Raw genomic sequence first — 13,248 nt, 5'->3', positions numbered from 1 at the left:
CAGAATAGCTTATCAGAAACTGTAATTGTGTTAGATAAAATCTCAGCCCTAAAAGAAAACAGTACTGTACGTGCCAGGATAAGCATTTTGAAACCAAATGAATAACTGAGGTTATTAGTTCAACGATGAGCACACCTGAGTTTTGAGACGTATGACCCAATAGCATATGGTGAAATCCTGGATCCACAGAGAGTGTCTCATATTCACTAAACTCATCAGAATGAGCATTTAGTTCCTCTAAAGCAAGGTGCAATAAATCAGGGGAAAGCTGCAGATCCTGTCAGACCTGCTTGCATTCCTTTCCCCTCAGTGATTCCTTAGTTCAAGAGGGTTCATCCTTTGGGAATGTTTTAACACCCTTTGAAAATAGTGCCAAAGTCCAGGGCTTTGACAACTTGATAAAACCTTATTTTAGGCCAGGTGTGGTGGCTCACGCCTGTAATCCCAACACTTTAGGAGACTGAGGCGGGCGGATCACCCGAGGTCAGGAGTTCGAGACCAGCCTGACCACCATGGTGAAACCCCGTCTCTACTAAAAATACAAAATTAGCCGGGCATGGTGGTGCATGCCTGTAATCCCAGCTACTCCGGAGGTTGAGACAGGAGAATCACTTGGACCCGGGAGTTGGAGGTTGCAGTCTGCCGAGATTGCGCCATTGTACTCCAGCCTGGGCAACAAGAGCGAAACTCTGTCTCCAAAAACAAAAACAACAAAAAACGCACCTTATTTTACCCTGAGATGGAGAAAAATCAGCCTCTGGGAGGGGCTAAATTATCAAAGGCAATGCCATGTAGCAGCAGTAAGTTAACTAGCAGATCTTGGAGAGATGAGAGCCCCTTTGAACTTGCTGGGAAGTTTAACAGTGAGAGTGCAGATTCCTGGGAGAAGATCTGTTACCAAAAGACGATAAAGAACTAGTAAGTAGCTTTCCAGCTGGACAAAAGACAGGAGACAGAATCCATCCGGCTGCAGATCCGTGTTTAATTCTTGCACTGGGGGAGGGAGTGAATGCATAGAATTTATGGGATGGCGTTGAAAATATAATAGATGCCCAAACAAGAAGTTGGGCAGATTCATTTTTCTTTTGTATTATGGACCAGAATTTAAAATGTCAGTTTGAACAGGGAATTAATTGGACTTGCTGGGTTGACAAGTCATGAGCCATTAGGGAAACTGGTGATTTACCCATGCCAAGGCCAGCTCTCTTCCTGGGGACTCTCTTTGAAGTCAGGGGATGTTGGGAACACAGGGGGTGAAGGGAGGAATGGAAATTAGGGTGAGAACGGGCTTTGTAGTGGTATCATTTCTCCAAAACAATCGAGTGCTTTTCCCTTCTTCATTCATTCAGCAAATATTTCATGACCTGTCTGTGCCTGGCATTCTGCTGGCATTTGGGATTCAAAGATGAATACAGGAGAATTCATCGCTTAAAGAGTCTGGAGGTAATTTCAAACACTGACAAATTTCCTCTTCCTATTCTTATTAAGAGGAGCAGCCTGGAAGATGCATTGCCCCACATTTCTATAATCTTATGTCTCTAATTTAAAGGCATTTCAAATTTCATATAATTTTACTCTTTTTAGTAAAGGCAATTCATTAAATACATAAGATGTTATTTGAAATGCTTTTTTTTGACCTAAATAAACTCATTTATTAAAAAAGAAAATTCCCCAAGTCAGACAGAGTTTTCATTCTGATTTTATTGTTGTTGTTTTGGTAGAGACAAGGTCTCACTGTGTTGCCCTGGTTGGTCTTGAACTCCTCAGCTCAAGCAATCCTCCCACCTCGGCCTGCTGAAGTGCTGGGATTACAGGCATGAGCCACTGTGCCCAGACTAATTGTTGTTTTTTAACAATATAGTTTCTATATTGATTTCATGAGCCTCCTTTTCCATGTGTTGAAATCCATGGATTGTATTAGAAAGACATTTGACCTATTGGGGGAGATAGATTATTATTGTTTTTAAATCAATTAGACATCTAGCTAGGCTGAAAACAACCACTAAAAGGTTTTTGTTTGTTTACTTGTTTTTGCCTTGCAGCCATACCACCAAAGTACAAAGGCTTGTTTAAAAAAAATCTGTTTTGCCTATCTAAACCTCTCTAAAAGGAAGGAAATAAAATTTTGTAACTTTCCAAGAAGTGAAAAACAATTAACATTTTAAAGTCACATTACACGCATAACCTCTAATACACTGTTTTCAGAAGAGCCATTTCTGCGAGTCAGAATTTAAAATAGGATTCAAATACCTATTTCCTTAATAGGTTTAAATGACTGTGACTAACAATCTCAATATTTCTTGTTTTATGGAAAAATTTTAGTTTCTCAAGGATCTCATAGGGATTGGACATGATGGTGTTTAAGGGCCTCTAATGATCCCTGCCTTGGATATGTGTAGTCCCCTCCCACACTGCATCAGGATTGGTCTGTGAATATGGCAGAAATGATGGTATGACTTTTCCTAGGCTAGATCACAAAAGACCTTGTGGCTCCTCTCTCTCTCTTTCTCATACATAGACACATCATTCCATCCAGGGGAAGCCAGATGCTGTGTTGTGAGGACAGTCAGGCAGCCCCATGGAGAGGCCCATGTGGCAAGGCATTGAGGACTTCTGCCAATAGCCATATGAATGACCATCTTGGAAGTAGGTGCTCCAGCCCTGGATAAACCTTCAGATGACTGCAGCCCCTGCACAGAGCTTGACTGCAACCCCATCAGAGACCCTGAGCCTGAGACACTCAGCTAAGTCACTCAGAGGTTCCTAACCTACAGAAACTGTGTGAAATAATAAATGTTTATTGTTTTAAGCCGCCAAGGTTTTGGGGTAATTTGTGATGGAGCAATAGATAACTAATACAAAGACCCTTTCAAAAGTGAGATTAATTGATTCTCTGATTCTCATACCACACTGGTAATAGCTGCCATGTGAAATATTCTTACTGGAAGCCATGGGAAGTTTTAAATCTCTCCAGATTCCTGCACATTGCTTGCATTAATTAATACATATATCTGTGTATATCCATATATACAAAGTTAATGCATTTTTTAAACATTTTTTGAAATTCATTTTCAATTTTAAAGACAATATATGCTTATTAAAGAAAATGTGAGGGGAACGTTAAAAAAGATTACCCATAGTTCTAACACCCATAGTTCTGACATCTATAGTTAGCACATTTGAGTGTACTTCCCTATATTTTCTTTCAGGGTGTTTAAAAAAGTAGTTGTGATCATATGCTGTATAAGCATATTTTCACCAAGTCAAATCCACTTCCTTTAATAACAGAGCCCAATAACGTGCTTTGCTCATCCTTGTCATTCAGCTCCCTGCTCCGAGTGACAGGTTCTCAGAGAAATCAGATGCAACTATGTCCTTAGCGTGCAGATGGCTCATGAGGGTGTCATGTGTTTGGAGCCAGGCCCTGGCATGGAGTGACCAGTGCCCAGGGTGCCAGACACAGGGAAGATGATTTACATCAACAGGCAGTTCCCTCTGTGCGTATTCTTTTTATTTTCAGTACTAACATGTGTGTGAAGGGCCAACCCCTGTCCCCCACTAACTTATATTTATATCCACAAATTTCTTACGGGAATCAACACTCCCTTATTCTCTGCTCTTCATAGAGGGTTGCAATGCTGGCAAAGTATAGGCATCAGGACCCTCTCCAAGGCCCTGAGAGGGGTTCTACAAAATGTTCAGATGGTTATATGTTTTTGCAAAATTTGCAAAAATGAAAAAATTTGAATCACAATTGGTTAAGACTGCTACATCTTTCCACTCTGCCCCACCCCCGAGCCCAACACACATATACTTTCCTTTATGCAGGGTGGTGCTAAGTGGTCATGTGAGGGCATTTTATTGTTATGATTTTTTTTTTTTAACAGAGCCGGAAAAATTGTGTAAATTCCAGGACCTAAAAACCTGGATATACCTCTTTGTCTCTGAATTGCAAATATATACGTAATATATTTTAATATAAATATATATCTGTGTGTATTTATATATATATTTTAACAGCTTTTTCAATTGCTTTGTACTGTGAACATAATTTATTATTTGCTAGCCTTATTTGTTAAGTCAGAGGAAATTTCAGAGCCGTGAGGGTTACAGAATGAGAGCATTTCTAATGAGCTCAGTGTGTTCTAAATGGTTTTATGTGATTCCCAGGGTTGCTTCATCAGAATCCATAGGTTCTCAAGTGGCACTCCTCCTTGTGCTCACAGAACCCCGCTTATTGACTCTATAGATACCTTTTGCAGAAAATGGCTGCCTCTTTAATTGTCTACTGTGACCTTCAACTAGGAAAGAACCAAATAGATTTAACCTACTCAACTCGACACTTTTGAACAAAAAAGAATGCAGAATATATAGCACCAACCAGGTGAGTGTTCAACTCTATAAAAAACTGTGCTGCTCTCTGAATGTTTATTCATTTTACTTGTTGATCAGAGGAATTTATCCTTCTTTTAAAAACACTTTTGAAATTTTAAAATCAAATCAATGCCTGCTGTAGCTGCCAGGAAAATATGCTCTTCAGATGTCCCTTTAAGAGGAACTGCGGCCGGGCGCGGTGGCTCACGCCTGTAATCCCAGCACTTTGGGAGGCCAAGGCAGGCGGATCACAAGATCAGGAGATCAAGACCAACCTGGCTAACACGGGGAAACCCCGTCTCCACTAAAAAAAAAAAAAAAAAAAAAAAAAAAAAAAAATTAGCCCGGAGTGGTGGCGGGTGCCTGTAGTCCCAGCTACTCAGGAGGCTGAGGCAGGAGAATGGCATGAACCTGGGAGGCGGAACTTGCAGTGAGCCGAGATCGCACCAGGGCACTACAGCCTGGGCGACAGAGCGAGACTCCATTTCAAAACAAAAACAAAAAAACAAAATCCTGCTGTGGGGCACATAGCAGAATGACAGCCCCTAGCTGCCACATCTTTGGATCTACTGCGGCATTCATGCTGAGCCATAGCCCTCTGGGCTGCTCCCAGCCAATGACTGAACACTGCAGTGGTGCTAGGATGCCAGCACACGCCCATCCTCCCTGACACAGAACTCTGCTAATGGGCAACTTTTGCTTAGACGCTCCCTATCAGCCCGGCAAGTCTTTCTCAGAAAGAGAAAGACTCTTGCTCTGGGTTCCCAGTCTCTTCCTATCCAGCCTTTCCTTGCCCTCTCTCTTCACAGGTGGCAGACCTGATCTCAATCCCAGCTCTCTCCCTGTCTACTCCTGCTTCCTCCTCCCTTTATCCTTCACAGGCTAAGCATTAAACATCAAGTCCCATCTAAGCATCTGCTTCTCTGAGCATCTGCTTCTCTGAGCATCTGAACTGACATACATACTCACTGTTAAAAATGAGCAAATCCAGAAGGGCTTATAGGAAGAAGCAACAGCTCCTCCCCTCATTCTCTCCTTCCCCGCATTTCCTCACATAAGGAAACACTTTAAACAGTTTCTCTTATAGCTCTTTGGCAGTTACTTCCATACTCCTAAAATAAGTTTATGCCATGCTTATTATTTATTTGATATATATTTTAGATATTTGTTATATACATATAAATATATGTAATATATTTGTTATCTTTTTCCATAACATGTTTATGCCATATCTTTCTTTTCTTTTTTAACCATTGAAGTATAATGGACACACAATAAACTGTTTATTTTATTTTTTATTTATTTATTTATTATTATTATACTTTAGGTTTTATGGTACATGTGCGCAATGTGCAGGTTAGTTACATATGTATACATGTGCCATGCTTGTGCGCTGCACCCACTAACTCGTCATCTAGCATTAGGTATATCTCCCAATGCTATCCCTCCCCCCTCCCCCCACCCCACAACAGTCCCCAGAGTGTGATGTTCCCCTTCCTGTGTCCATGTGTTCTCATTGTTCAATTCCCACCTATGAGTGAGAATATGCGGTGTTTGGTTTTTTGTTCTTGCCATAGTTTACTGAGAATGATGATTTCCAGTTTCATCCATGTCCCTACAAAGGACATGAACTCATCATTTTTTATGGCTGCGTAGTATTCCATGGTGTATATGTGCCACATTTTCTTAATCCAGTCTATCATTGTTGGACATTTGGGTTGGTTCCAAGTCTTTGCTATTGTGAATAATGCCGCAATAAACATACGTGTGCGTGTGTCTTTATAGCAGCATGATTTCTAGTCCTTTGGGTATATACCCAGTAATGGGATGGCTGGGTCAAATGGAATTTCTAGTTCTAGATCCCTGAGGAATCGCCACACTGACTTCCACAAGGGTTGAACTAGTTTACAGTCCCACCAACAGTGTAAAAGTGTTCCTGTTTCTCCACATCCTCTCCAGCACCTGTTGTTTCCTGACTTTGTAATGATTGCCATTCTAACCAGTGTGAGATGGTATCTCATTGTGGATTTGATTTGCATTTCTCTGATGGCCAGTGATGGTGAGCATTTTTTCATGTGTTTTTTGGCTGCAAAAATGTCTTCTTTTGAGAAGTGTCTGTTCATGTCCTTTGCCCACTTTTTGATGGGGTTGTTTTTTTCTTGTAAATTTGTTTGAGTTCATTGTAGATTCTGGATATTAGCCCTTTGTCACATGAGTAGGTTGTGAAAATTTTCTCCCATTTTGTAGGTTGCCTGTTCACTCTGATGGTAGTTTCCTTTGCTGTGCAGAAGCTCTTTAGTTTAATGAGATCCCATTTGTCAATTTTGGCTTTTGTTGCCATTGCTTTTGGTGTTTTAGACATGAAGTCCTTGCCCATGCCTATGTCCTGAATGGTAATGCCTAGGTTTTCTTCTAGGGTTTTTATGGTTTTAGGTCTAATGTTTATGTCTTTAATCCATCTTGAATGGATTTTTGTATAAGGTGTAAGGAAGGGATCCAGTTTCAGCTTTCTACATATGGCTAGCCAGTTTTCCCAGCACCATTTATTAAATAGGGAATCCTTTCCCCATTGCTTGTTTTTCTCAGGTTTGTCAAAGATCAGATAGTTGTAGATATGTGGCATTATTTCTGAGGGCTCTGTTCTGTTCCATTGATCTATATCTCTGTTTTGGTACCAGTACCATGCTGTTTTGGTTACTGTAGCCTTGTAGTATAGTTTGAAGTCAGGTAGTGTGATGCCTCCAGCTTTGTTCTTTTGGCTTAGGATTGACTTGGTGATGTGGGCTCTTTTTTGTTTCCATATGAACTTTAAAGTAGTTTTTTCCAATTCTGTGAAGAAAGTCATTGGTAGCTTGATGGGGATGGCATTGAATCTGTAAATTACCTTGGGCAGTATGGCCATTTTCATCATGAGTGAACTCCCATTCACAATTGCTTCAAAGAGAATAAAATACCTAGGAATCCAGCTTACAAGGGATGTGAAGGACCTCTTCAAGGAGAACTACAAACCACTGCTCAAGGAAATAAAAGAGGATACAAACAAATGGAAGAACATTCCATGCTCATGGGTAGGAAGAATCAATATCGTGAAACTGTTTATTTTAATGTGAGCAGTCTGATGAATTTTGACTTTCATATAAGCCACAGTGAAGCTATTAAAAAGGGCAAGGGGAAACTTTCAGGGGTGAGCATATTCATCACCCCTGAAAGTTTCCTCATGCTCCTTTTAATACTCCCTACCACCTCTCTCCATACTCTCTGATCTGTTTTCTGTCACTATAAGTTAGTTTTCATTTTTCAATTTTAAATAAATGGAACCTTATAGTATGTGCTATTTTTTTCTGGCTTCTTTCACTCAGCGTAATTAATTTGAGATTCAACCATTTAGTTGCATGTACCTAATTCATTCTTTTTTGTACTAAGTAATATATCTCATTGTATAGATACAGCATGATTTGTTTATTCATTCATCTTTTGGTGGACATTTGGGTTGTTTCCAGTATGGGGCTATCACAATAAAGTTGCTATGAAGATTTTTACACAAGTGTTTGTATAGATTTACATTTTCTTTTCTTTTTCCTTTCTCAGAGATCATTGTTGTTTATCATGGGGCGTCCAAAGTCCTGAGTGCCATTGTTTCATATATTTTATCTGGTATTTTAGTTGTTTCAGGCAGGATGGTAAATCTAATCCTTACTCCATTCGACTGGAAGTGGAATTATCACATACCTCTTTAGCTAATTGTAGTCTCCCTTTGAGTGATCCAATACCACTTCATGTGTAGTGTATGAACCCCCAGTATGCCTATTTTTTCCCTCCCAGCCTTTGTGCTACAATTGTCATACATTTTGCTTTTACTTGTTATAAACTCTTCAATACATTATTAGTTTCCTGTTTCTTTAGTCAACAAGTTTAGACATTATCTGCTGATTTCTATAATGTTGGCTATGGATTTAACTCACTTATTTTTCATCTTCCAAATCTGGCCTTTCTTTTCTCCACTTCCCCATAAATTGCCACTAGTTTTAGATTTTTTCTGCTATTAACAGTTACCTGTGTAACTACAAAAAATACACTCACTTTCTTACTTCTAATTCCATCAGCCATTTGACAGTACCTTTTAATTCTTTGATTCGTGAGGTGAAAGTACGAAAGCCCTTACCCTTTCCTTCATTTCGTGATTCCTCCTAATCTCAACCAAATGCTTAATTTTAACTTATGTTGTCAAGAAAAAAGAAAACAAAAAACATGAACCTCATTCTGCAACTACCTCTAAGTCTTCCTTTTTAGGCTGACCCCGTAGGTTGATTCTAAGAGTTGAAAATTGATCAGCAGTGATTACATTATGACTATGTAAAGATTATTCACTGCTTAGCTGCATAAGATACTATGATTTTATATCTTTTTTTCATAGCTTTGTGATTTTCTTGGAATTTCTAATTATTTGCTCCTCTCCATCCCCATCTTTTGCATTACTGTGATTTTTTTTACAAGTTGATATTCCAATTTCTTAAAGATATAATCAAATCCGTGGATTACTTCAGCTCATATACAGTTTTTTTTCCAGATACCTGCCTTTTAAAGCCCTTGTCCCGCCAGATCCAAACTGGACTTTTCTTCTCTAGATTTATTGAAAAGCTAAAATGGAAGAGACAATTAAGCCATGTCTTCCTTCCATTTTTCTCCTGTTTGGCTTGTTTCTTCAACTCCGTATTTTTCTCTTTTTTGGTTTACTCTCTTGTTTTATTGGAACACATCCTTGAATCACTTCTATAAGAAAGGTATATGGGAGGTAAACTTACTAAGTCCTTCCATGACTTAGAATAACCTTATTTTACTCTCCAATTATATTGATAATTTGATTGAATGTTGACTTTTTCATTTAAAATCATTTTTCCTCAGAACTTTGAAGGCAATGTTTCATTGTCTTCTAGAATTCAGTATTGCTGAGAAGTTAGATGACAATCTGATTTTTTGGAAAAAAAAAAGGCAATTTTTTTTTGCTTTGAATATTTTTTGGATTAAAAAATCTTTGATATTCTTAAATTTCACCATTCTGTGACTGAATATGGGTAATTTTTCATTCATTTTGTGTAGTATTCTAGTATTTTTTTCCTCCTTTTTTCCTTCGGTCTAGAGACTAATGTCTTTCAGCTCTGATAAATTCCCTTTTAAAAATTTGTTTGTATTCTCTCATTTTGTTTGTTTTTTTTGGAGCTTCTATTCACTAGACATTAGCCTCCTGGATTTGTACATTACAATTTAGCCTTTTTTTCATATTTTTAATCTACTTGTATTTTCTACTTTCTTGGAGATTTCCTTGATTTTATCTTTTAATCAATTTATTAAAACTTTGCTTAAATCACTATACTTTTAATTTCTAAGAGGTCTTTCTTATTTTGGGTCATTCCTTTTTTATAGTATCCAGTTCTTGAATTATAATCTTAATATTTTTAAATTCTGTCAGAGATAATTCTTATAGTTAAAATATTATTTTTTAGTATGTATTCTTAAAATGTGCAAGTTTGTGTATATCTTGTGTGGGTAATGAGTGTGGACGTTTCCATGGACGTACATTTCTCAAGGGTTGGTATTTAAAAAATCTACTAAGAGATATTATTTTTCCTTTTGGTAGAATGCAACTTTCTTCAGTGTAAGTTGAGTTTTCAAAACATGGAGTTCACATGTTCAGAATATGTACTTTCTCACTGAACTAGACCAACTGCTGCATTGAATTTGCTTTAGAGAAATTTTTCTTCTTTCAAAAATTTGGGAGTTCTTTTCTTTTTTATTGTATATTTATATCTCGCATGTCAGTTGATGATCTGAAGCCAAGGGACCAATACTGGATAATGTATGACCAGAGCCAGATGAGAATACTCAGTAGCTGGGACAGAAACTCTTGCAAGTGTTTAGAAACTGATGTCCTCTCAGAGTAGTCCTGGGATGTAGATGCAGTGGGAGGGCAGGGGAGAAAGGTCATTAATCTGGTAATTGACTCTTTCAGCATCTGCTTTCCTCCAGATACTAGTTGGGTGATCTAATTGCATGGTTGTTCAGAGTTTTAAAAGTATATGCAAATTGATATACTATGCACCAAAATAGTAGCCATGCTTATTTCTGGGTTTCAGGATATGGGTTGTTATCTTTCCTTTAAAAAAATATATATCCGGCCGGGCGCAGTGGCTCACGTCTGTAATCCCTGCACTTTGGGAGGCCAAGGTGGGTGGATTATGAGGTCAGGAGTTTGAGACCAGCTTGGCCAACATAGTGAAACCCCTTCTCTACTGAAAATACAAAAAGTTAGCTGAGCGTGGTGGTGGATGCCTGTAATCCCAGCTACTCAGGGGGCTGAGACAGGAGAATCTCTTGAACCTGGGAAGCAGAAGTTGCAGTGAGCTGAGATGGTGCCATTGCACTCGAGCCTGGACGACAGTGCAAGACCCCGCCGCAAAAACAAAAACAAAAAATATATCCTTATTTCTAAATTTCCTACAATGAACATAACACGTAATAAGAAAATAATTTATTTTTAAAGTGTATATATGAAGCTTTCTTCTGAATCTCCATTTACTATGTTGAAAGTAGCAAAAAAAAAAAAAAGTAAGTAAAAAAATAAATTTTAACTCTAGAGCTAATGACTATACATGAGATGAAAAGACTAAAATCTTTCAATGGAGAGGGCCGAGAATGTGATGGAGAAAGGGGAAGGAGAGTGGGTAAAAATATTGGTGGGGAGGGTATAGAGAAGGAGGTGGGAGCAGAGAGAAGAGGCCTCAGGTATATACTCTTCTGCCCTTCTCAACGCTCACAAATGGTGGAATCATGACTTTGGATATAGTCTGGATTTGCAGATGGAATATAATTGAAATTGGACAGCTGAACTTTCAGTATTACTGTGGTGGAAACTCATGAGGTAGGTTTCTGCCCTGGTATAATAATTCAGAAATAAGTTACACATGTGGTTGGATGGTATGTGCATCACTAACTGCCCATTTAAACAGGCAATATTCAGATCACCCATACCACCCAGGCAGCCTCTGCTTTGAAGAAGGCTTTTGAGAGAAGGCTGGCTTCTCCCTACTGAGGGTCTATTCATTTGTAAAATCAACAAATGCAAGGGGACCTGTACTGAGATTTTTACTCAGAAGCCAGAGTTTAAAATGCTGTCAGGATTGAACGGAATGTAAAAACCACATCACCACAGAACTGCATTAATGAATGATCTGGAAGATGGACTGAAAGTAAAATTTTGACGTACTCTTAAGAGAATGAGAGCAAAACATTGGAATACAAAACTGACTTTTGTATTCTCTCTTTGTTAAAAGGAGGATAAATGTTATCCATTAGAAAGAGTCCATTCTTTTTTGGGAATCCCTGTAATTCAGGAATTTGCATCCATGGGCATTATTGAGAAATGCCAGTGTTTAGAAATCTTGTGCCTTGAATGGCTTGTTGGGCTATATTTTAGTATGTTTGAGTCACACAACGACCAACTGGCCTAAGAGACTTATTTTAAAATTCTAAGCCTGGAGTATCTAAGAAGACTTTGAAACCAACCCCTAACTTTAGGAGAGGTCAAATTTAAGAACTGCAAAATCAAACTACAATCTTATATTGTATAACTGACTTAATGATTACTGCTAAAAGTGAATTAACAATACCTAACAATAAATCAAAGGACAAATACTAACTGTGATATGCCTCTCAATATACAACATATCTGTCAAATTGAGTCACTTTCAAGCTTATCATGAGTGCAATGACTTGTTATGTCTTGTCATACCTTTTTAAAAAAATATATTGTCAGTGTCAGGAACTGTGGCTTCTTTTGTTTTTCTGTATTCTGAGAGCAAGGGTTGAAAACCTCCACTCTCCAGCCACTCCCCCAAAACAAACGAATATACTCAAACAGCGTAATTTTTATTGGCTTATTCTTAAGGCCGATATCTTAACATCTTGGTGTAACAAGAGTTTCAGAAACATAGTAACACCAGCTAATGTTTTTGTGTGCTTGCAGCGTGCCAGACAGTCTTCTAAATGCTTTACTTGTATTAATTTATTTAATCCTCACAGCAACCTGATTAGATAATATGGTCATTATGGATTGAACTATGTCCCTCCTCACACACACACAAAAAGATATGCTGGAGTCCTAATCCCTCAATACCTCAGAATATGACCTATCTGGACATAGAGCTTCTACAAGAGTAATCAAGTTAAAATGAGGTCACTAGGGTAGATCAGGCACATGTAGATAGATGAATAGAAGAGACACTGAGAGAAGATGCCATCTACAAGTGAAGGAGAAAGGCCTAGAACAGATTCTTCCTTCACAGCCCCCAGAAGGAACCGACCCTGCCTACACCTTAATTCAGATTTCTAGCCTCCAGAACTGTGAGATGAACTTCTGTGAAGTCATCTAGTTTATGATACTTTGTTACAGCAGCTCTTGTAAACTAATATAATTGTACTATTCTTATTGTCCTCATTTAAAAGTTGAGGAAACTGAGGGCAGAAAGGTTAAGTAACAAGACTGAAGTTTGGCCTGGCGTGGTGGCTCACACCTGTAATCCCAACACTTTGGGAGGCTGAGGCGGGTGGCTCACCTGTCACCTGAGGTCAGGAGTTTGAGACCAGCCTGGCCAACATAGTGAAACCCGATCTCTACTAAAAATAGAAAAAAATTAGCCGGGCGTGGTGGTGGGCACATGTAATCCCAGCTACTCGGGAGTCTGAGGCATGAGAATTGCTTGAACCCAGGAGGCAGAGGTTGCAGTGAGCTGAGATCATGCCACTGAACTCCCACCTGGATGACAGAGCAAGACTCTGTCTCAAAAAACAAAACAAACAAAAGACCGAAGTTTATGGCTA

The 13,248-nt window shown here is 38.7% G+C and overlaps 1 long non-coding RNA gene across 7 annotated transcripts in view; it reads left to right on the top strand.

Moving 5' to 3' along the window:
- LOC129058275 (uncharacterized) overlaps positions 1-13,248 on the top strand; it is an 81,171-nt gene that overhangs the window by 64,720 nt on the left and 3,203 nt on the right. For 5 of the 7 annotated variants that reach the window (XR_010139362.1, XR_010139359.1, XR_010139360.1 and 2 more), the window contains one exon: positions 2,519-4,384. This is a non-coding gene — a long non-coding RNA (uncharacterized LOC129058275). Of the gene's footprint in view, positions 1-1,349; positions 1,444-2,518; positions 4,385-13,248 lie in introns of all 7 variants that reach the window. The other 2 variants (XR_010139363.1, XR_008523349.2) reach the window with 2 other exon arrangements.

Source organism: Pongo abelii, chromosome 2 (genome assembly GCF_028885655.2).
Source record: "Pongo abelii isolate AG06213 chromosome 2, NHGRI_mPonAbe1-v2.0_pri, whole genome shotgun sequence".
Classification (NCBI taxonomy): Eukaryota; Metazoa; Chordata; class Mammalia; order Primates; family Hominidae; genus Pongo; species Pongo abelii.
The sequence above is the reverse complement of the archived record's forward strand: the minus strand, read 5'-3'. Positions and strand labels throughout refer to the sequence as shown.